At 47.1% G+C, this 23339-nt stretch overlaps 1 protein-coding gene across 1 annotated transcript in view; it reads left to right on the forward strand.

Moving 5' to 3' along the window:
* Positions 1-23339, forward strand: part of LOC144754771 (flavin-containing monooxygenase 1-like) — a 531164-nt gene that overhangs the window by 419727 nt on the left and 88098 nt on the right. The window lies entirely within an intron of this gene.

Here is a 23339-nt window from a genome sequence, read left to right on the forward strand (position 1 = left end):
GCAGCTTGGTTCACGAACAGCCTAAGGAAACAAAAAAGACTACTAAACAAATATTTAAGACAACTCCGACTCCGAGGCCCAGATCCCTATCGCGACATCTTTGCCCTAATCTCAAAAACAAGAATAGGGCTAAAAAGAGACATCAAGGTGGCCAAGAATGATTATAGTGAAAATCTCTGGGCGAAACTTCTCTACGCCAGCAAGCAGAGAGACTCTAAGCTGTTCTGGGAAGTTATCAACCAGTTAACAAATGGCAAGAACCGGCACTTTAACTCAGACATAACGGAATATACCTGGAGAGACCATATTGATCAGACATATAACGCTACCCCACTCTTGGGTGCTATAAAGCAGGAAATTTCCACTTCAGAAACCACGTACAAAACACAAAAGTCAGAATCTTCAGACCCTCCGTTACAGATTACACAAGACCAGGTTTTTAAAATTATAAAAAATTTAAGATCTGAGGGAGCACCGGGGCCTAATGGCCTGCCAAATGCACTATTCCAGCTCGACCCTCCATTTTGGACTGGGATTCTAACTCCATTGTTTACGTACGCATTAACAACTGGCTCGATCCCCGACTCTTGGCGAGGAAGTATTTTAAATCCTATATACAAAACGGGTTCACGTGCAGACCCTGCGAACTATAGATTGATTGCACTGATCGATGTGGAGGCCAAGATATATGCTTCAAATCTCTTGGCAGATCTAGAGGATTGGGTCAAACGCATAAACCTGATACCGAACACCCAAACTGGATTTCGAGCCGGAATGGGCACCCTTACAAATATTTCTGCTGTGACATTACTAGCTAATCAAGCCTACGCAAAATCTCGAACCTTGTACGCATGCTTTATCGACCTTAAAGCAGCGTTCAACAAGGTTCCGAGAAAGAAGTTGTGGGCCAAAATGAAAACCTGGGGTGCACCACCCAAACTTTTGGAGGCAATAATCAATCTTTACTCAAATACGTGGGTGCAGATAAGGAAAGGAGATGGCCGCACCATAACAAACAAGATCCCAACATCAAACGGTCTAAAACAGGGGTGTGTGTTGGCCCCCTGTTTATTCAACATCTACACAGCTGATCTTGAGAAGTGCCTCCAACAAGTGCAAATCAACCCACCAAAATTAGGCAAAACACCGATCAGGAGCCTTCAATACGCAGACGATATTGTGCTCCTAGCACAAACACCAATAGGCCTGCAGCGTTCAATGACACAACTAGGATCTTATATTACCTCTGCTCAATTAATAATAAACCTTAAGAAAACAAAGGTATTATGCTTTAGCAGTCACCACAAAGAAGGGTCAAAAGGAAAATTCACCTGGAAACTGGAGGAAAAACCAATATCCCAGGTGGACTCATACAAATACCTTGGTTTCCAACTTGACCACTCACTTAAATACAAGCTACATTTGGACCAAGGGAATACCAAAGCAAAACAACTCCTGTATGCTTTCAAAATTTTACAGAAGAAGCTAAAAGGTTGCCCAATAGGCCAGTTGCTTAAGATAATCGCAGCCAAATTCTTACCCTCAATATCATATGGGTCGGAAATTATGAATACCAAAGATGCAGCCGCCTTAAATCTAGCCCAATCGAGTTTTTTCAAGCGCCTCTTTTTAATTCCTCGACACATTTCTCAGGCACAAGTTCGATTGGAGTACGGGCTGAAAAAATCAGAAACCAGCAAGACAAGGGGCGATGGTAAAATATTATTGGCGAATGAGGCAAGCGGAAGACAACACTTTAGCCCACTGATGTTGGGAAGAAATCGAAAATCAGGCGAGGAAAAAAAACTCCATTGCAGCAGTCCTAAAAGAATCACTCGCTGATCTACATCTTGAAGAGGCATGGCATACAACAACGTCATACTCCGGGTTAAAAAATACGGTGAACAGCGCAATAAAGCGAACTTCGCTACTAACGGATAAAACTGCCTTTGCTAAGAAAAATCACGCATGGGCAGTGATTCAATCATACCAGTTTTTGAAACCCCAACCGTACTTGTCCGAACACTTTTCGCATCACAAAAAGCACCATTTGTTGTGTTGCGGTTGGGTTCTTTCCCCCTAAAGGATTTAACCTCGAAATGGAAGTCTACATGGCCTACGAAAGAATGTCGCCTGTGTGATCAAGGAGAAGAGTCGTTATTACACCTTTTATGCATCTGCCCCGCGCTACTGGAACATCGAAAAACAGTTCTTCGGGAGATTTTTAGGAAGCACCAATTGAGATCGTGCAGAGCTGCAGTGATACAATGCCTTGGTGGACTGTCAATTCAGCTGTCATGTCGAGCCATCACCTTTTGGAAAATAGCAGCCAAAGAACTGGACAAAAAAGACAATAGTCCACACGGCAAAGGCATATGACTGACTGGTCACTCCCTTTCTGTACAGGTATCAAATACTGCTCTTTTCATATCGAACCGCAATGAACTTCTTACATTGCTATCGTTTTAACTGTTACAGTGACCAAAGCTTACGAAAGGACATTGGTTTTACTCGTCTATATTTCATAGATTTTAACCTTAGCTAATTATTATGTAATATGTGTTTTTCTCATGCTTTTACGATTTTTAACGAAATCAAATAAAAGTAATACTTACTTACTACTCATCACTGTTGTAACTCTAACCCAGCAAAAAATGTGTTGTCACCTACCCCTTAAAATGTTACCCAACAGACATGTACCATACACATACATAATTGCTACACTGATCATTACACATTTTCATTGTGACTGCTTGGACAATGTACTTTGTGTCATACATAGAAATGTGTGTAATAATATATTTTACCATAAACTTAATTTTCCTCAAGCTCAGTAGTGTCTGGACCTTGTAACCCACCAACCATGTCAGGTCCTATTACAGCCGCAATTTATTCCTCCATTGGTGTAAGATTTATGTTGCTCTCAGGTCATCCCCCAGTTTTCAGGGCAGCACTGCGATTATTTGATAACGTCTCTTTAGAACGGTGTTTGATGTTATGCCATCGCTTTTTACACTCTTCAGACATTCTGGAGGTAGGTGCCACTGCATTTATTTTGCCCACTATGGAATTCCATAAAGCCTTTTTATTTTGGGCTTGAGGTATTTTTGTGTTTAAAAATAGCTGGTGTTCATGTTTGCAGACCAGCTATTAAAATGTCTACTTCCTCTTGTTTAAATGTATTTTTTTCTTTTTCTTCTTTTTTCCTGTAATCCTCCCAGAATATACTGGTAGCTGGATCCTCCTTTGACTGCTGCATTCCAGGATTGGATTGTGGGGCATTTCGTGTTTTTGGATTTCCACCAAAATACGTCCCATACTTTAGCGGTGTTTTGTGATTTTTTTAAGGACGTGCATGATGCACATACGTTTTGCGCTGCAATGCAAGACTATTTTTGAGCATACGTTGCTCGTGACACCTTGCGTTGTAAATATGACGCAGTGCTATTTACTTTCAGACACGCAACGCAGCACTATAGTTTTCTGGTGTAGCGCTAATTCTACTCGACCTTTGAAAATCTGCCCAATTCATGAAATCAGTGCCGTCAATGGTGCCTGTGAATTAGTGAATAATTGCTGGATAGAGTACTAAATCCTAGTTTCAGCACTCAACTGCCCTGAACAAAACCAAAGTTCACAGATTATTAAAACAATAAATATTAAAACAATATTAATTCTACGGGAGCAGAGTATGTTACTCATGCACTAACTATTAAGTGAGCACTAAGTGCCTCCTCTCACATGTGCCACACCTTCACTATTGCCATTTGGAAGATGGGGGAAAGAGGAGTGTGCAAGAGTGTGACCACATGTGTTCAGTTCCCCAGTGTAAGAATATGCAACAACGTCTGGGACACTTTAAGTTCCTGGTCCTTTGATGTCCAGTAACCCTAACAGCTGCCACAATGCATGCATGTGCCATGAATTGACCCACCAGCTAATGAGTATCGTCCCAAATCTTCTCGAATATTATCAATGCAACCCCAAGCAAATGAATAACCTATTGAGCTCAAGCCGTGATTGCTCCAAATATGTCTGCCATAATGCCTGGTTAGAGGGGCTGACTTGTGGGAGGCACCTCAGAGGAATCTCTGGAGCATAGATGGTTCTGCCCCCCCAATCTCCCAACATACTTCCACCAGCAATAGGAAATAACCGGTGAGGATCCTTGGATGTTTCCCAGTGATTTTAACAGAAAAGCAACCTTAATAATGCGGCCATTACATCACGTTACCTTTACAACACGGTTGTTTACAACGGCGCGTTGTTACATCGCAGTACCTTTACAACACAAGTTGTTACAACAACTGGCTCTAGATGACGCTCTAAACTAAGGAATAGTATAATTTACTATTCCAACACCTTCCCTACTGTTGCACACCCTGGAGTTGGAATAGTAAATTATACTATTCCTAAATCCAGCGGGCCATCTAGAGCAAGTCGTTGTAACTACTTGCGTTGTAATGGTACTGCGATGTAACAACACGGTCATTGTAACAACTGCGTTGTAATTGCATGCATTGTAAACGCATGTGATGTAATGGTATATATTCATTTTAACATCACCCAATATTGGTAAAGGCACCAATATCCCTGGGACAGTTGCCATGATCTCTGATACATGCCATTTGCATGGGACACCCATCCAGCAAATTTCCCATATCAATTGAGCCACAAGGTTGTACACTTCCTCATTGAGACATCGCCTTCCACTGCTATGGAATCGCCTTAACCAAGGTCAACCACTTCCGTTGTGTCCCCCAAACCAGATCGGAAAAATAGACTGTGAGGTTCCTGGAAAAAAGTATATTTCAGCTCCTTTGGTATGGGCTGAAAAGTGCAAGAGCCAAATCAACACTATCATTTTTAGTATAGCCTCTCTACCCACAAGAGCTGCAACTTCTTCCAGAAAGCAAGTGAATAACTGATAGATGACACAGCCCTGCCCAAATTACCTCGCACCAGATAGTCCTCCTCCAAATAGATCCAGAATCCAAGATATTTGAAGGTGTCATTTACTATCTGCAAGAGGGCCCCTACCAGAGCCAGAATGTCTGTAGGCATGTGAGTATCTATAGGGTACAGTACTGATTTAGCCCAGTTTGCATGGAGAACGGACATCCCATCACAATCTTCCAACAAGCTCAAAAAGCCTGTGAGACTACTCCTTGCTCACATAATTCAGGAGCGCATTGTCAGCATACCGCACTCCAGTGCCCTAGAATGCAACAGATAAGGGTCTGGCTCGATCGCCGAGGCCAATATCAGGGGCAAGAGATGGTATCCCTGCTGCGTGCCCCTACATATATCCCATTGTCTCAACACTATACTAACCATCTGAACCCTGGCCTGTGGTGAGAAATATAACAGGCGGACCCACTGTAGGAAACTGTCCTTGATCCCCAACTTATGGAGAACTTCAAACAGGGAAGGCCATAGGAGGGTACCAACAGCCTTTCCAATGCTCAGAGAGGCCACCATTAAATCCAATGGGTCCATACTGGCCTTCAGCAGCACCGCGACTGTGGTCATTCTAGTTGACTCCAGCATAACCCAGCACATAGCAGGCAACTTCAGACCAACTTGAACCTGCATATTGCATTCAAGTCCATAGGTGGACCTTCGGTACCAGGGGCCTTTAACTTAGCCAATTGGGTAATAGCCACTCTGATCTTCCCAGTCGATAAGGGTACCTTCAGCAATGCCTTCTGCAAGTCATTCAGACTAGGCATGGGGATGCCAGCCAGCTATTGTGTCAGAGAATCAGCGATAGAGTATAAGATTTCATAATAATTAGCAAACACAGTATTAATCTCTACTTGAGTTTTTGCTTTTTGAGTTCTCATCCCTCAGTCCCACACTTTACTGATGGTAGCCCCCTGATCTTGGACCCACACCCACCCCTGCTGACTATGCTAGGAACCTAGGCTTCATCCTGGACTCCATCCTTACCATGAAGTCCCAGGTTAATGCAGTCACCTCCTCATGCTTCAACTTCCTTTGCATGTTACGTAAAATATTCAATTTGCTCTCAATGGACTCCTCTAGCAAACATCATCAGATCCCTTGGAATCAAGAGCATCTCCTACACCGACGACACCCAGCTTATTTTTTTCCTTCTCATATGACACCGTCACCACCAAGACAAACTCTAAACAATGCTTGACCAGTGTGGCTAGTTGGATAAAGAAATCTGCCTCAAGCCCAACACAGACAACACTGAAGTTCTGATCTTTGGGAATAAGAGCTCACCTTGGCCTCCACCTGGTAGCCCCCTGATCTTGGACCCACACCCACCCCTGCTGACTATGCTAGGAACCTAGGCTTCATCCTGGACTCCATCCTTACCATGAAGTCCCAGGTTAATGCAGTCACCTCCTCATGCTTCAACTTCCTTTGCATGTTACGTAAAATATTCAATTTGCTCTCAATGGACACTTAACGTACCTTCACGTAAACCTTAATCCCAAACAGGATCGACTACGGCACCACATTCAATGCCGGCTTCCCAATCCATCTTCTTTGCAAACTTCAAACCATCCAAAACTCCGCCGCCAGACTCATCCTTGACCTCCCGTGCTGCACCCATACCTCACTACTCCTCAGAGAGCCCACTGGCTCCCTATCCAGAAGCACAGCCAGTTCAAACTTTTCACACATGCATGAAAGTCAGTACACAACATGGGACCCGCATGACTCAATCACAGGCTTCACTTTTGCCAACCCACCAGACAACTTTGCTCAGCATCACTCTCACTTGCACACAATACCCGCATCCACAGAAGTAGAATGGTAGGTCAATCATTCTCCTGACCAGCTGCGAAATCCTGGAACAACCTCCCCCAACACATCATGGCCTCCTACTCACTTCTTGAATTCCACAAGAAGCTGGAGACCTGGCTATTCATCTATTCTTCTTGTGGGGCCATTGAGACTGCCTGTTGTCAGGCCTAGCCTCACCATACACTAGCGCTCACCTACTCAGCACCTGGATATCCTCTCGGGTGAAAAATAGCACTCTACAAATCCACCTTACATTACATTACACAATATCACCTCGGCTAGGGTGCAGAGTACAAATAGGTTGGCTATCTAGCTCGGTACAACCAGACATGCATGCATTCTCCCTGCCCGATCAGCCTCGGAATGCTGTCTTGCTACGTATTTTCTGTAATGTAGCCTGCCCAGATGCTCCTCCAGATCCAGTAGGACCCTCTTGACCCATTGAGCCAATGCATGTGCTTCACGATCTCCAAGTCCAAACACTTCCAACCTTTTCACCTCCAGCCTCCTTTTCTTTTAGTTGGCATGTGAGCAGCTTCTTGATCCCACAGTGTATTTAGATGCATAGTCCCCTAATAAACATTTTAAAGGCTTCCCATTAAACTGGCAGAGTTGAGACCCTGCCTGTATTCTCACTGACATAATGATACATTTCCTCTTTCCTCGCCTATCTCTGTACTGAAGGAAATATTGAGTAGTAGTATCTCAGGCCGTAGTCGTCACATAGAAATCCGAGCCCTTCACTGATCAATACTCAACTATATTTCCAGGGGACTATGATCATATGAGACCCAGGCAATGTAATGATTATTTAGTATCTCCATGTGCCCACCCAGTCTAACCAGGAACATATCAAGGCATGTGTATATGTTATAGTATGTTATGTTATAGTAGTTTTTGTAACGCGCACTGTTACTCTTGAGTGTCCTGGCGCGGAAAAGAGCAAATGAGGGTGCATGGAGTTAGTAATTCATGCTGAACAGGTGCGTTTTTAGCTGCTTCTTAAAAATCTGAAACTCCGAGATATGTTGGAGATCGGTGGGGAGTACATTCCAAGCTTCCGCCGCTTTGACTGAAATAGATTTGCCTCCCAATCGAACTTTGCGGAAGCGAAGGACCACCATCCGGCGTTGTGCCGCTGAACGCAGGTGGCGTTTAGGCACATAGAAAGCGAAACGCTTCCTAAGATAGATGGGGCCCAGACCATGAAGCGCTCTGTGGGCCAAAGTAATCGCTTTCAACTGCACCCGCTGCACTACCGGAAGCCAGTGCAGTTCCCGTAGATACTGACACACACTAGATCGCGTTGGGGCATTAAAAAGGAGCCTAGCTGCAGCATTTTGAATAATTTGAAGCCTGTGCAGCAGATAGGCTGGCCGCCCCAGGAACAGGGCATTGGCGTAATCAAGTCTTGACACAATCAAGGCGCGGGTGACCATCTCTTTCACTGCCCTCGGAAGCAGGGGGAAAAACTTCCTGAGCGATTTGAGGGTCCCGAAACAGATACCCGTAAGCTTTTTTATGTGGTCGGAGTAGCTAAGGTCCTCGCTGAACCAAATGCCCAGATTCTTTGACGGCCCTGATTTGGAAACCGGGCAAGGGAAGCCCGGGGGCCACACACGAGTCCTGAAATCCTACGGAAACTGGCCGTAGAGAAGGACCTCCGACTTATCCTCATTACATTTGAGGGAAGCCTCGGCCAGCCAATGAAAAACCGAGGCTAGGCATAATTGAGCCCTATCGGTGTCCAAGGTAGCATCATTCCAGGTAATTAAATTAAATTAAAGAGCAACTGCTTATCATCTGCGTACGCGATCACCTTAGCCCCCAATTCCTCGGCCAGGTAGACAAGCGGCGTCAGGTAGATATTAAAGAGAAGGGGGCTAAAGGTCGACCCTTGTGGCACCCCCGGTTCCAGATTCCTGACCGATGAGTAACATGAGGCCATGCAAACCTGTTGCGAACGGGAGTCCAGAAAGGATTTAATCCATTGCCAGACCAGACCCGAAATTCCTACAGCTGAAAGTTTGTCAAGAAGCCTCTGGTGGGGCACTGTATCGAAGGCGGCAGAGAGGTCAAGTAAAATCAGGGCAGCTCTTCCGCCCCCGTCCAGACACTCTCTGATCGCCTCCGACATCTCCACCAGGGCAGTCTCCGTGTTGTAGGAAGATCTAAAGCCTGACTGTGCTGGGTAGAGAGCCACCGAGGATTCCACGAAAGCCTCAAGCTGCTGGAAGACCACTTTTTCACATACTTTAGCCAGTGCCGGAAGCAGCAAAATGGGTCGATAGTTAGCTGGCTGCAGGGGGGTCAAGAGTAGGTTTCTTCAGGAGGGGAAGAAGTTTAGCACGTTTCCATTTAGTAGGAACGTAGACCAACTGCAGCGAAGAATTGACCATACCCACTACTGCTGGGCAGACTACCTCAGCTACACCCGCTAGGACCCGCGCAGGGCAGGGGTCCGCTGGGGAGCCAGACTTGAGGGCCTTCAAGAGGGCCAGTACATCCGCCTCAGTAGTGGGTAAAAATGATGAAAACACAACAGATCCTATTCGAGGGTTTAAAAGGGGATTCGAGGAGGGGATCTCAATGGGCCTAGCCCCAGGGCCTACACTCACTTGAATCTTGACAATTAGGACGAGAGCTCTTCACACCACTCATTAGATATAGGTAGTTTGCTTTGTTCCGCGCAGGGGGAGAGAAAACTCCGCACAATCGTAAAGATTTCCTTACTGTTATTCCGGGTCAACAAAATCCTACCGGCGAAGTAATCGCTCTTAGCCTTTCTGATGGATGTGTAGTATTCTCTCTGTGCTAACCATAAGGCTGCCTTGGCAGACGCACAATAGTTCTGTCGCCAGCAGAGCTCCAACCTCTTGCAGCCATGTTTCAAATCTCTAAGAGTGGATGAGTACCATGGCTGCGAGGGAAGAGAGCGCTGGGTCCTGCTACGTTTACCATTTGCACAGGACCTAACTCCCTGGCTAATCCAGTGAACGAAACTGGCCACAGCCCCCTCTAAATCTGTAGCAGGAGAAGGGCGGGACTGGAAAAGTGTAGAATATCTGCCAGATCAAATATCCTCCCATGAAAACCTAATCAGGAAGTGGTCGGTCCAAGATGTGGGCTCGGGATCTATAAGTGATATGGGGAAGTTGGAGCAGACCAGATCAATGAGGTGGCCTCCCAAATGGGACGGGAGTGACACATGTTGGGTAAGCTGAGCGGGGAACAGGGTGTCCAAAAGGGCACTGGCCTGTGGAGTAGACGGGGTATCAAGGTGAATATTAAAATCACCTAATAGAAGGTATTTAGGGTAGAGAAGGGAACGTGGAACAATGATGTCCTCAAGTGTTTTCAGGAAAGCTCCCGGAGGACCTGGGGGGCGATACACCAGAGTCCCCCCTAATGTAAAGTGGGGAGAGATGGTCAGCCCAAAATCGAGAGCCTCTCCCTCTGCCTCACCTCTAATAGCTTCACTAGTGAAGCGCCACGATTCCCTAAGCACCACCGCAATCCCGCCATATGTCATGACCTTGAGAAAAGAAAGATAAATCCATAGCCTCTAGGTGTTGCACCCTTCAGACCTCAACCATTTCCAACTGTGTCTTCCATTCTGCAAAGCCCTGGGATACTATGGTAAGTCCCGATTCCTGAGGAGGGGAGCAGAACACTCTTTCTCCACATCACACACCACGTTGAAGTGTCACAAGAGCAGCCACATCATCTCTCACACAGCAGGAAAATGTCCTTCCAAATCATGCAGAAAGCAAACCTGATTCACATTAGATATATAGACACACCCCAGTACCAATTGCTTCCCCTTAATGTCTCTCTCCAAAAAAACAATTCTACACTCTGGATTCAGATTACAGTGCCTGTAATCTGAAAAATCATCCTTGGCCAGCCAAATTATGACCCCCCGTTTGAATAGGCCAAGAACACACTGCCATAAATGTGTACCCTCCATTTCCTGCACAGCTAGTCAAGTTCAGTTACGGTTGTATGCTTTTCTTGCAGACATGCTAACTGCACTCTCCACTTCTTTAGGCACGTCGAAATCCTGTATCCTTTAACAGACGTATCCAGCCCATGAATGTTTCAAGTCACACTTTCCAGCCAAACTTCCATTGTCCAGTGTCTACGGCAAAAATAGTGCTGGCTGCCAAAGACATAGCCCTTAGTGAAAGGGCATATTGACAATATCAATGGGAGTCACCTATCCCAGACTAATCACCAGTGAGGGTTTGTTCACTGCCAACCAATACAATGTACCCATGGGTAGGTTTTGAAGAACCAATCCCTAGAAAAGCCCCAAAACACTGCAACAATATGAAATTAAATGAAATGAAAATCGGTATTTATATAGCGCAGACGGCCACTCCAAAAGGAGCATCCTGGCACTGGTACGGAAGTAAGCGGGAGCTCTGAGGTTCTTAAATGAGAGAGATGTAGAGTTCATCTGATGATCCAAAGATCCAAGTCTTTAGTACCTTCCTGTATTGTGATTCAGATTTTAACATTCTCAGTTGCAAAAGCAGTAGGTTCCAGGCTTTGGTACCTAGTACGGCCATTGTTTTACCTCCTTTTGTTTTGCATCTAAAACTGGGAGGTTTGAGCAGGTTGGCTGATGAGGACCTGAGGGTTCTGGTTGTAATGTAGAAGGTGAATCTTGACGAGAGGTATTTTGGCCCTATTTTTAGTGTGCCTCTAAAAGTGATTAGGAGGATCTTGAAGAGTATTCTCTTATGTAATGGGAGCCAGTGCAGGGTTTTGTGTCCTGCCGATGCAGAGGACCTTGGTGGTAGCTTTAAAACCAACCGCTCTGCTGCATGTTGGACTACTTGTAGTCTTTATAATGTTTGTTTGCTGGCTCCTGACATGATGCTGTTGTAATAAGTCGTGAAAGGATCAAGGCACTGCTACTGATTTCCTTGCAGCAAGTGAAAGTAGGTCGAAAAAATTTCTCAGAGACTTTATGAGTCTGAAGCAGGTTCCTGCTACCGGTACTGCGTGTTGTTGGAAGGTAAGGACGGAGTCAAACTGCACTCCTAGTTTTCATGCTACCTTCACTGTGTCAGGCGGGATGGTGTACCCTCCGGCTACCACTCACCTGGTGAAAAAGAGACCTCTTTCCCTGTTGGTAAGATCTCCATTTTATCGGTGTTGCACCTAAGGTTGTTATCCTTTATCCACTGAAGGACCTTAGTTAGACATCTCTTAAAGTTGTTTTCTGCTTCCTTGGAGTTTTGATCTAGGGATAGGATAATTTGGGTATCGTCTGCGTATGAAGTAACTTCAATCCCAAATGATATGATCAGTGCAATGAGTGGAGGCATGTAAATGTTGAATAACTGTTGGCTTAGCGTGGAGCCTTGAGGCACTCTTGTTGTGATGGTGCGTTCAACACATAGAACATTTCCAAGGGACATGACTTGTCTGCGCTTGGAAAGGAAGGATTTTAGCCATTCCAAGGCGGTGTTCGAGATACTGCTGGTTTGGAGTCTTGATAGGAGAATACTGAGAGATATAGTATCAAACGCAGCGGATAGGTCTAGTAGGATCAACACAGCCTTCCTGCCTCTATCCGCTATCATATTTAGAGTGTCCGTAATTTCCAGGAGTGCAGACTCAGTGGAGTGCTTGGGCAAGAAACCGGATTGTTGGGGCTGGGGAAAGTTGGTGGCCTCTATAAATTTGGTGAGTTCTTTATGGACTAATTTTTCTGTGATCTTTCCTAATAAGGGACACAGTGATATAGGGCGAAGGTTAGATAGGATAGAAGGATCAATATTTGACTTCTTTTTCAGGGGTTTCACTATTGCTAACTTCCAGTCGTCTGACACTGTCCCTGAACTTAAGGAAGAGTTGTCAATCTTGTTAATAATTGGGTTAACCGTGTCAACAATTTGGTGGAGAATTGTGGGAGGACAGGCATCCAGGGGAGAGCCTGATTTGCATACTATGATTGCTTTGCAAGTTTGATCCATTGACACTGGATCAAATGAGCCAATGAAGTGTTTAGTGGTATCCCATTCCTGCTCTGAGGTGGCATATTTAGTAGGGACCGGGTCCGTGATAAAGTCCTTTTGAATGTTCATAATCTTTTCTTCAAAGAAGATTGGTATTTGTTCGCAAAGCCTCTGGGAAGGAGGTAATTCTTTTTGTAGTGCTTTGGGATTGGTAAAGGACTTTACGACTGAAAAAATTATTCTTTGGTCTAGTTCGGCCTCCTGTATTTTGTTTTGTAGTGTAGTTCCTATATTCCCAATAGGCTCTGCGCATTGGAATAATATATCCTATATATTAGACGTAGGACTGTGGTCGACTAGGTCACTATCGAGTATACTAAACTTAATAGTGAGTGCCAGTTAGCTCAGAGGTCACTAGAAACTTTCTCGAATTCACAAGAAGGGATTAGTTTCTGACAACCGCATAAACATGACAACTTTGTTTCCCAAGAATAAGAAATATATCTCTAGAGTCGCGGAAACAATCGATAAGTATTTCACTTAGTCAATCATGCATGCTTTGTTTCAACAGAGTTTGCAGAGGAATAGAGAGACGGGCGTTTTCAATAAAAAGGTTTATTGAACAGTCTTCTTTCTCATGCAAGGGAAGTGAACAGCTGCAATCAATAAGCAGACTGCAAAGCATAATGCGTACAGCGAGAATAGTATTATAAAATAATACTGTAAAAGCATTGTATGGTTTCTAAGCCATATAAAAATAAATACATAAATAACATTGACTAAAATACTCAACTGGTGCTTCTAAATACGCCTACCCCAATGTACCTAACCTAAGTCTAGTACGCAGCAAGAAGTAAGTATTGTGTAGCATAGGTTTAGTTGTTTTTGCCAAGAATCTACCAAAGGTTTCTCTAGGTTCTAATCAGCTCCATACCTTGGTTTAGAATGAAGGAGGTCTGGTATCTCTGTCTCAGGACTCGGTTTCCTAACACCCGGCAAGGGGAGCTTGGTAACACTGGAGCTGGATTCTCGACGAGAGAGAGGGACAGCCTCTTGATCAGTGCGTCAGCTGGAGGGTCGGCTTCCTTCGGCACTTTCTGTAGCGAGCTGTGTCGTGCAAGTAGATAGTCGAACTGCTCCGAACTACCATAGTTTGCCATAGCAAGTTAAGGTATATACATACCTTGAAGGTGTTTAGGGATGCCATAGATTGACGTAAAGTCGGGCATAATAATGTCAGGAAAGAACCCCTAGGGAATAGTTGTTCTTTGCAAAGTACATGAGTTCTTGGACAAATCAATATTCAAGCAAGGGGAAGTTCCCTAACTGCTTAAGCCGATTTTTCAAGAAATCGTTGTGACGTTTGGTACGGGTGGAAGTAGCCATGTCTGTATTTGGTCTGCATGGGCTATGTCTAAATAAGGGATTGATTTCTATGCCTATATAAGGGCAATGTGTATTGTACCTAAATAAGGGCAAAATTCACTCGGAGCCTAAAACGCCACACAAAAGTTTGAGTAGTATTCTTTTATAGCTAGTTTGATTTTTGTGTGGTAAAGCTTTCTGTTTATTGAATATGCTTGTTTCTCTACTGCATCATAGCACCTTCTCCATTTATGTTCTTGTTCTTTACATTGAATATGTACTTGTCTAAGAGCGGATGTGAACCAAGGGGCATTCTTGGTTCTTTTCATTTTTTGGGGATTTGTCTTGTGGGCTGAGTTCCTTGCTTACTATAGTCATCCAGTTATGGAATACTCTTTGTGGGTATACTGCTATTGTGCATGTACAACAGGAGAAAGAATGATTAAAGCATGGGAGCTCCCAAGCTCGGCCTAGCCTGTAACGTTTGTGTCTTACTGCCAAGACATGTAGTAAGTTATGAACAATCAGTGGGCCAACCTATCATGAATCCCTTTATCCTCCCCATAGTCATGCATATTTACCATCAAAATTTCTGGCCTACCACTCCAGTGAGCGCTCTGAAGACCAGGGGGCTAATTTAAAAGCTCTGTGCGCCAACGAGATGTCACTTTTTATGATGTTCAGGTGGTGCACAGGGCTTAGCCATGCCTACATGGCCAGGTAAAGCCACCCTGCATGGCTTTTTCTGACCTTATAGATATGGAGTGAGGCAATGCAGCACAAGTCACTGCATTGCCTCACACTAAGATGGGGAGGAATGCCATGGGCATTATGGTGGGTGTTCCCACCTAACGTCCCTGGCATTTGACACATTCCCAGTTTTACAACAAGCTGTAAACTTGGGAATGCATTAAAAGCATACGCCTCCCCAGGGAAGGCATATGGGAGGCGTAATGAGGAGAAATAACATTATGTCTCCTTGTTTCCTCCACTTTCTATGCGTGCTGCTTTCAGCTTTCAGCACGCATAGAAAGAGGAAATCTCCATTGATTGTTTTTGTGCAGGAAGGTATCCCTTCCTCCATAAAAACAATCATTCGTACAGTACAGAGAGCCTTGCACCTTGGTGGAAGGGTGCCTGTGTTGGCACATGGCAGCCATCTGAGTGCCAGCTCAGGGAAAGAGGACAGGAAGGCAACATATCCGATAGATATGGTGCATTCCTGCACTTTTATTTTGCCGTAGGGCAGTGCAGCAGGAAGGCTTGCAGTGCTGCCCACTGCAAAATATTGTAAATGAGGCCCTTGGGGGATAGGAAACGGGGCACTGTAAGAGGTCATCAATAGTGAAAACTGTCTGTGAATTACCCTTCCCCTGAGTCTGTGGTGGGGTAATGACGGGTCCTTCAAGACTACACCTACTCTACCACCTTTGCTCATTCCCTTGTGGTCTGTTTACTTGAGGGGTAAACCGAGGCTGCCAGAGATCTTCCGCTCCAGCGGGCCACGATGGCTCCTCAGGAGTGAGGATCCCCTCATTTTCCAAACAGTGCAAAGCAGGTTTGGACTGGGACAAAAAATAGGACCGACCTGCTGGTCAGGACAATAAAAGTGGCCCTATTGTGGTGTTGGGGGCCCCCAACTCCAGGGGGCCCCCTCAGCACAGTACCCTGGCCTGAGAGCTCCTTACAGACTCTGAAGGGGGCCTCCATGTACTTTGCAGGGGGGACCCCTCACGTTTTGTTACGCCACTGGCCCCTAATAGTGAATCTATTAACTAAGAGCATTCATAACATATATATTTTTCATTTATAAAGCCCATGGTTAAACCCACTGGTGTGTCCCCGCATAATAGATCAAATCTTGCAGCAATAGGGAGAGAGGTAAAGGAGAGCCAGGCTTTCAAATCTGATCAAAAAGAGACAAGGGCTAAGTAGATGTTTAAACATTGCTGGCTGTTGTCCTGAATAGTCAGGTTATAAGTCATTTGAGAAAGGCCATTTCCATTGGTTCTGCTCTCAAGTTTGGCGGCAAGGATTTCTATATCTTGGCCCCCAGCCTGGCCCTCTGCACTCGAGGCACCCTTGCTAGATTAGCCTTAGTGGATCTTAAGTTCTGTGAAGGTGTGTAAGGTATTGCTATAGAGCACAGGTATCTAGGGCCTTTTTTCCATCAAGATTTTGTGACAGTAATACATGGTGTTGTACATGATTCTCTTCTCCAATGCAAGCCAGTGTAGAGTAGGCAAGGCATTTGAGCTGGATAATCTTCTGGGAAGATTTAGAACTAGATGGGCTGCTGCATTTTGTATCTGTTGTAGTTTTTTCAGACTACCCTTGGTAGCCCCAAGGTAAAGGATGCCGCAATAATCTATTTAAGAAGTTACTGTGATGTATTCCTATAGGTTCTGTATCGATCCCCCTGTTCCTGACCCTGTTCTGGTTAACAAACTAACTAGCAGCCATCCCATGATGCAGAAACCGTTATCTGATTAAGCCACACCACGGCACAGGAACGCGTTATCTGATTGGGTCATAACGCTTGCCATCTAATTAGGCAAGCAATATTCCTCCAGCCCCTGATAAGGCATACGGAGTTCTCAAAACAAATCAAACCTATGACAACCTGGGAAAATCCATGCGGCCATTGTTTTGATTTCACCGAGAACTTCAGTAAAAGAATGTGCTAACGACCAGTTCGTATGACATCCTTATTGACGTATCTATGTCCATCCTTACGTCAATCTCGGCACCTTACAGGTATACATATTACCGATATTGCCTTAAGCAAACACACGCGGTGGTGACGAGATCGGAGCAGCGAGACTTGCCGAAGAGGCCAGCACAGAGCGGACCCCGCTGCCGCTGCCCCGCTTTCCTGACGCGCTGAGAACGAGACGCTGCTTTCTCCTGCCGAGAAATCCAGCTCCGGCGCTTCCAAGCAGCCCTTGCAGGCAGCCTGGAATATCGAGACCAAAGACGAGAGATACCATCCCTCAACCATCCTAGATCTCAGGTACAGAACTGAATAACCCCTGGCAGAGAATTCTTGAGTCAGTCACTTGGCAAAACAAACTTAACTTAAACTGCTACTTTCTATTCCCGCCCACGTATTAGGCTTAGGTCAGGTACACCGGGGTAGGCGTAGTTAGAAGCACCAGTTGAGTACGATTAGTCAAATGTATATCTGTATGTATCTATTTTATCCATTTTAAACCACCATATGGCTTAGAAACCATATAAATGTTTTTACAGTATTATTTTATACTTCTGCTTTTATTGTATGCACTTTACTTAACCATAAGTATTGCAATAATATCGATTCATTTCTCTTGTACGAGAAAAGAGACTGATCAATAAATAACATCTTTTATTGAACACGCCCGTCTCTTCCTTTTCTCTACAATCTGGTGAAACTAAGAATGCACGTACTGAGGAGGAGCTTAGCGGGCATCCGTGATGGCCGCGTGAGCACAGCGCTCTCCGGACCCCCGCCACTCCCGGCATGATATCCTGAGCATATCCTGACTTCTTATAAGGGCTAATGAAGAGGAACCTGGGCTGATCTTAATATTGTTTTCGGATTTCGAATTGGACCAGGGGCACCGAAGCTACGTCGACTCGAACTTTCGGGGCCCGCCTTGGTGGCGCGCCCGGGTCTTGGTGAGGCTCTGTTGCCGTGTCTGAGTTGAACAACAGCGGCAGGGGGACTCGACTCATGGGTCCCCCTCTTAACTTTCGGTTTTGATTCTGACTCAGACTACGTCTTCCAACGGAGGTGTCTGGCCGGTGCTGAGTCCAGCGGCGCGGGATCGCAGAAGCACCTTTCGCCTGCTTTGAGTCCTTCCAGACCGGTTCACACCTCGACTTGCCCTCGCTACTGGCTTTTGGCTCCGGCGCCCTGTTTTCCTGCGGCCATTTTCACAAGGTCGCGTGGGTCCCTTGGGGACTCGGTCTCCGCTATGGCTGGCAGAGGGGACCAAGAGAGACGAAAGACCAAGACGCCCCTTCGCGGGGGCCCGGTGCAGTCTAATATCATGGACCGGTACACACAGTCGAAGGTGTCCCCCGGTGCCGCTTTGCCTGGCCCGAGCGCAGTGGGAAACCCTTTGGAGGCTTCGGCGGAGCCGTCCCTACGGGACATCATGGGCGCCATCTCTGGCATGAGAGAAACCATCGGCCAACAGTATGAAGCTCTGGCCCACAAAATTGATACTGTGGCCATTGATGTGAACCTGATTCGGGCCGACTTATCTAAAACCAATGAGAAGGTGAAGTCATTGGACCTCAAGTCATCTAGCCTCACGGCTGACGTCTCGGAGATACAAACGGAGATCGGCAACCTCAGAAAGGTGAAAGATTTCATGTCTCAGCGTTTGGAGGATTTTGAAAATAGGGCACGGCGTTGTAACGTGCGTGTGATTGGCATTCCGGAAAATCCTGATCCACATTCTGTGGATCTCCTGGTTGAGGACTTGGTACAAAACTACCTTTCTCCATCTGGATTGAGCAAATTCTTTGCGGTGGAACGTGCCCATCGTGTTCCGGGTGGCCGGGGCAAGCCGGGCGCCCCGCCGAGGCCCATTGTTGCAAAACTTTTTCATTATAGGGACCGTGACGCTATCCTGCAGGCCTCGAGAGTTAAGGGCCCGGTGGCCTTCGAAAATGCCACGGTGAACTTTTACCCGGACTTCTCTCAGCTTGTGCAGAGACAGCGAATGGGCTTCCGTGGAGTCAAGAAGCGTCTCCGAGACTTGGGTCTGAGATACGCCATGCTTTTTCCTACCAGGCTACGAGTTGAGTACGGTGAACGAACCTTTTTCTTTGATCGACCTGAATCGGTAAATGATTGGCTGGACTCTCTGCCGGACCGGCCTCACCTGACTGATCCCACCGAGCACCCGGGTGGTGCCGAGGGTGGCGTGGAGAGCTGAATTAGTTATCTAGGCCCCTGTCTCCGTATCATGTAATTTCTTCCTGGGTTCTGTACTTGAGTCGCTTATATTTTCTGTGTATTCTCTCCCCCCTTTGCCTCTGTCGGGGTGGCGGGTGGGACAGGGCCTTTTCCTCCTCCGGGGTCTTTCTGTAGAACGGGGTTGTTCGGGCGACAGGCACACTGCATGTTGGGGTGGCTTCTTTGTCTACTGCAGGGGTGCAGGGTGAGGGGTGTTTCCTTGGGTGTTGGGGGGTGGGTTGTTGGGGTGTTTGTGGTTTGTGTTTTGTTTTTTCAAGGCGATTCTATATTGGTAATTGTATTCTCAGTGTCATGCTCATTGTGGGGTGGTTCCTGCATTACTTCGTGGGATGGGGGGTAGCGGGTTGAGGTTTATTTCATGGAATGTCAATGGTCTAGGGGATCGTATAAAGTGGGGGGTGGTGTTGCGATGCCTGCGACGTTTGTCTCCCGATATTGTCTTTCTGCAAGAGACGCACCTAGTGGGCAATACTTGTCGCGCGATGAATAGGTGGGGCTATCGTCTTGTTGCGCACTCAGGGTTTACAACGGGTTCCAGGGGGGTGGGCATCCTTGTCCGGTCTTCCCTTCCCCTTGCGATAGATGATGTACTCCTCGATGATCGAGGGCGTTACGCCGTCCTCGTGGGACGATATGAGGGCAGGACCCTTTCCCTGTTCACCGTCTATGTGCCCCCCGGCCTGCAGACCTCTACCTTCTCTGATGTGGGCCGAGTTCTGTTGGGACTCCCTGATGGTGCTCTTTTCATGGCTGGTGACTTTAATTCTGTTCTCTCGGGTCTGAGTGATCGTTACCCCCCTAGGGATACTCCTTCGGCCCAATTATGGCTGGGTGGCTTATTGGATACCTTTGGTTTGGTGGACTGCTGGAGACTTATGCACCCCACTCAGCTTCAGTATACTTTCCACTCCGGGGCTCATGGGAGTTTGTCCAGACTAGATTACTTCCTCATGCCAGCTGAACAGTCATCGGCTGTTCGGGAGATTAGACACCTCCCCCGGGGCATCTCGGACCATTCTCCGCTCTGGCTCTGTTTTGACGTGGGGGTGGAGGCGGCAGGTCGGGTGGCTCCTATCAACCCTTGGTACCTGAGCTCCCCTGAGACCCGTGGTCAATTGATTAAGTCCCTGGATCACTACTTTCTGGAAAATGAGGGGTCTGTCTCTTCTGCAGTGTCCCTATGGGAGGCCTTTAAGACTGTAATTCGTGGGCAGGCCCTGTCTCTCATTGCTTAAACCAAAAAGGCGAGAAATCGGGAGGTGGTGGATCTTGAGATGGAAATACTTGAGATGGAGGCTGACCTGGAATCGGGTGTCACTCGTGACAAACTCCATGCCCTGGGTCTGAAGCAACTTGACTATAAGTCCCTGGTCACAGATGCGGCCAAGATGATGTTTAGAGAGCAACAGGGCCGTCTGTATGATGTTGGGGACAAAGCGGGTAAATTGCTTGCCTGGTTGGACAAGAAGGAGAGGGCGAATCGAGTAGTGCCTGTGATTCAGACTTTGAATGGTGTGAGAGTGACTGACCCGGTTGAAATAGTGGAATGTTTTGCGGACTATTTTCGTGCGGTTTACTCCCCGGTGTCGGAAAGGGATGAAGACGACTCTCGCCTCTTGCTGCGCGACATAGCTTTGCCCTGCCTCTCCGATTTGGAGCGGGTCTCTATGGAGGCCCCGTTCTCGACGGACGAAATAGCGACTGCAATTCGCTCTCTCCGTTCGGGCAAGGCTTTGGGCCCGAACGGTTTGCCAATTGAGTTATACAAACTGTGTCCTGATAAGATCGCGCCCTATCTTCGAGCAATGTTTCGGGAGTCCCGTGATCGGGGTGCTCTCCCTTATGACCAGCGCCTGGCCACGATTGTGGTAATTCCTAAAGATGGTAAGCCCCGGGATCTTTGTGCGTCGTATAGACCCATCTCCCTGTTAAATGCTGAGCCTAAGGTTCTTGCCAAGATCTTGGCTACTCGTCTCCTAACGGTCATTAGTGACTTGATTCATCCGGACCAATCCGGATTTATCCCGCACCGTAACACAGCTCTTAATCTGCGGCGCCTTCATGGAGCCCTCGCGAGGGCGGGGCTTCTGACGGAGCCGGCCATTTTGGCTTCGTTGGACGCCTCGATGGCCTTCGACACGATAGAGTGGCCCTACCTTTGGGCGGCTCTTGAGAAGTTTGGTTTTGGCCCGGAGTTCATCGGATGGGTAAAACTGCTGTATACCGACCCCCTGGCACAGGTCGTGGTTAACGGTCGAGTGTTGGCTCCCTTTTCCCTTGGTAGAGGGACCAGACAGGGGTGCCCCTAGTCTCCACTACTTTTTGCTCTCGCATTGGAGCCACTAGCTGCATGGATCCGGTGGGAGCCGTCTAGCAAAGGTATACGTTGGTCCCCGGATTTTGAGGATCGTGTCTCGCTTTACGCGGACGACATTCTTCTTTACCTTACTTCCCCGCGTAGATCTTTAAATGTCCTTTTTGACGTTCTCACCTCGTTCGGCAAGAATTCTGGTTTGATTATAAACTGGGCTAAATCCTGTGTCTATGTTATCTCGGGTGGTCTGCCCCCGTTGCCGAGTAAATTTCCCATCCAGGTTGTTCAGTCAGGTTTCAAGTATTTGGGGATTTTTATTACGCTGGATTCGTCGCTCCGGTTTGAACGTAATCTCCTTCCCCCGCTTCATAGATTGAGGCTGGACGTGGCTCGCTGGCGTAAATTACCCTTGTCGCCGCTGGGCAGGGCCGCCCTTTTCAAGATGATGTCCTTACCGCGATTCCTTTACGCACTCCAGAATTCCTATGATGATATTCCTACTACTTATTTCCGGGAGGTCAAGAGTTTACAGAGACAGCTGATTTGGGACGGGCGTCCACATATTGCCCTTGCGAAGCTCACCATCCCTTGGTATGACGGGGGCATGGCACTTCCTGATATTAGGAGATATTATTGGGCTACTCAGCTGTCTGCCATTAACCACTCGATGTACTCCCCGGGTCCAGATCCAGCTTTTGAAATGGACAGACTCCAACTGCCGGGTGGAGACTTTAATAGAGTGCTTTACTCTAGGTCGGCTGGGCTTCACCTTACGGGACCGACTAGGATTGCGGTTAGTGTGTGGCGCGCTGCGAATGTGAGCATGGGATGGGATGATCGAGTTACGCTGGCGACTCCGCTTTATGCATCTGAGCGTCTGGGATGTCTTTGGACAACGAAGGGGTTTGACCGCTGGGACATGATTGGAATCTGTAGAGTGGGTGACGTGTGGGCGAATGGAGCGGTGAAGTCCTTCGAGGCCCTTCGGAATGACTATGACCTGAGTGATAGGGAATTTTTTAGATATTTACAGGTCCGTCATGCCCTTACTTCTGTTCTGACTTCTGGTGCCGCCATCCCAGAGTCCTCCCCCCTTGAGGATCGTGTCCTGGATGGTCATCTCCCTGATAGCACTATCTCCTTGATCTATAAGAAGCTGATTAACAATCGCACAGACTTGCTCGTTCGACTTAGAGAGGCATGGGTCGGAGACGGGCTGGAATTGGATGACGAGGATTGGCAGTCGGCTCTATCTTCTCCGAAAGAGGTCGCCATTCCGGCCCGTCTCCGTCTGGTTCAGCTCAAGATCTTCCACCGGGTGTATGTCACTGGTCCTCGTTTAGTTGCGATGGGTTTTTCCCCGGATGGACTATGCAAGCGTGGGTGTGGGATGAGTGCTACGTTTATTCACATTATTTGGGAGTGTCCGAGGGTGGCTGCTTATTGGACTGAGGTGCTTGCGGTGATGGCTGATGTGACTGGAATTGCCTTGGTGCCGGAGGCCCGGAGATGCTTGTTGAACGTGTGGGAACCCACCGACTATACGGCGGCCCAGACCAGATGGGCGACCCTAGGGTATATGGTTGCGAAGCGGGACATAGCACAACTTTGGGGCTCGCACAGGCCCCCCACTGTGTCTGTGTGGGAAGAAAACATGGACTGGTCTATGTTCCGCGAAAAGACTGTGTACACAGCTAGGGGCAGACCTAGGGCATGGACGAAGATCTGGTGTCAGTGGAACGCCTATCGCGGAGATATTTGTACTTCTCCCCTGGTAGAGACCCCTGATGTTCCCTTGTCACCCTAGGTTGGCGTTCCTGAAAGTTCGTATACTGTCCTTTGGCTTGATTGACCTCCCCGCTGTCCCCCCGCCTTGACTCATCCTACTGATTGTAACTTTGTATTCCTGATTAGTGGGTTTCCCCCCCCTCTA

The sequence above is a fragment of the Lissotriton helveticus genome, chromosome 1_1 (genome assembly GCF_964261635.1).
Source record: "Lissotriton helveticus chromosome 1_1, aLisHel1.1, whole genome shotgun sequence".
Classification (NCBI taxonomy): domain Eukaryota; kingdom Metazoa; phylum Chordata; class Amphibia; order Caudata; family Salamandridae; genus Lissotriton; species Lissotriton helveticus.